Source organism: Oncorhynchus gorbuscha, linkage group LG12 (genome assembly GCF_021184085.1).
Source record: "Oncorhynchus gorbuscha isolate QuinsamMale2020 ecotype Even-year linkage group LG12, OgorEven_v1.0, whole genome shotgun sequence".
NCBI classification, from domain to species: Eukaryota; Metazoa; Chordata; class Actinopteri; order Salmoniformes; family Salmonidae; genus Oncorhynchus; species Oncorhynchus gorbuscha.
The window spans coordinates 45,256,636-45,258,521 of record NC_060184.1 but is presented as its reverse complement, the minus strand read 5'-3'; the positions used below and the strand labels follow the sequence as shown (position 1 = coordinate 45,258,521).

The following is a 1,886-nucleotide window of genomic DNA, read 5'->3' as shown; positions in this document are numbered from 1 at the left end:
ATAGACTACCCACCCCAACTCACGCCCTGACCAACCTAACACAAAGACATAAAAAAGAAACTAAGGTCAGAACGAGACAAATTGCTCATACTGTATATACAGAAACATAGTTTCTGCAGCAGAGATACAAGGAACAGAAAGATCTCCATACGAGCCAGAGACTCCCCCACACAGGCACGCTTACCTGCAGAGAAGGCCAAGAAGGCGGGGTTCTTCTGGAAGTTTCCGTTCTGATCCAGAAAGTGATCAGGGTTGAAGGTTGTGGGCGTGGTCCTGGTCTCTTAGAACAGAGTGAATCATGGGAATTATCACGGTGCCCTGAGGGATATTGTACCCTCGAAATTAGATATTCTTGGTGGCGTAGTGCGGGATGTTGAACGGGATGATGTCCAGGAAGCGCTGCACCTCATCGATGACAGCATCTGTGAAGGGAAGGGACTTCCTGTCCTCCATCTGGGGAATGCGTTGTCGTCCAATGACTGTCAATCTCCTGCTGCATGTCCACCTGAATGTTGGGAAATTTGATGAGCACTATGAGGGCGTATCTGAGAGTGGTGCTGGTGGTCTCTGTTCCTGCCAGATAGAGGTTCAAGACTGTGGACACCAGGTTCTCATAATGGAACTCAGAGGAGAACACATCCTTCTCCTGGTTTAGTTTGGTAAGGAAGCAGTCTATGAAGTCTCTAGGGTTACCTATGTCCATGGTTTCCTGGTGCTCATTGATCTTTTTCATCACAAAACCTCTCAGCTTGTCCACCTGGCCGAACACAACTTGCTGTCGACCAGGCAGGCGTTCCATCAGCCAGGGGAAGATGTTGTAGAGCTGTCCCCAGGGGGTGCTTCCAAAGTGCAGTATGGCTGAGAGGATGTTGAGCAAGTGCAGGAAGTTGTCATCCTCGTAGCCGAAGCGCTGGCCGAACACCAGGGAGCAGATGACGTTGGACACAGTCCGACTCAGGAAGGGGTGGGGGTCAAAGGGCACAGCTTTAGTGTCATCTAGACTGTCTATGAGATGTTGGCTCTCCTCCTGTATCCACTCTTCCATTCTCTTACGGCCCATCCCAAAATCTCTCAGTGTGGTCAGGGTGAAACGACGCAGCTTGCGCCAATGCTCCCCGTTACTGATGGCCAGGCCGTATCCCCTGGTAGCTCGGACCAGAAAGGGAATGGGAGCTCGTCCTATGAAGTCCTCAGCCTGGTTCACCAGAGCCTCCTTGACCGCCTCGTACCCCACCAGCACCACAGCCCGCTGGCGCCCCAAATACACTGTCATCACTGGCCCATACACACCACTCCACTTGGTGAGCGTCTTGAAGGGAGCCTGTTTGTCCATCTGAAGCAGGTTGCCTAACAGCGGCAGAGCGTGGGGTTCGGGGGGTAGACTGATATGTCTCTGTCTCTGTCTCCTCAGAAACCACAGTAGAACCAACACCAGGCCGCCCAACACCACGCTACTACACATCTCCATTACTCCGGCAGGCAAAACAACAACGTGGCTTGTTCTTCTGTATTCTTTATTCTTTTTTTAACCCGCCTCTTTTATCTACACCTCTCTTTAGTGGTTTCCTTCTCTCAGTGCAGCAGTGGCTGCCTGACTGTGTGTGTGTTGAAGATGTTTGCAAAGATAAGGGGGGTGTTAAACAACAGATCAAATGATTGGCTGACAGGCAGTGATGCCTCTCCTTGTTCGGGCGGTGTTCGGTGGTCGTCGTCATCGGTCTTCTAGCCATCGCTGATACATTTTCGATTTGTTTTGTCTGGTTTAACCATACACCTGGTTCTCATTTCCCTCATTATGTGTTGTGTATTTTAACCATCTGTTCGCCCCATGTCTTTGTGTGGTATTGTTTATTGTAGTGCTTGTGCTTGTGCACATTTTGTTTTGA

At 50.3% G+C, this 1,886-nt stretch overlaps 1 pseudogene; it reads right to left on the bottom strand.

Annotated features, from left to right (window-relative positions):
* LOC123991707 lies at positions 1 to 1,468 on the bottom strand (annotated as a pseudogene).
* Positions 1,469 to 1,886: the final 418 nt, after the last annotated feature.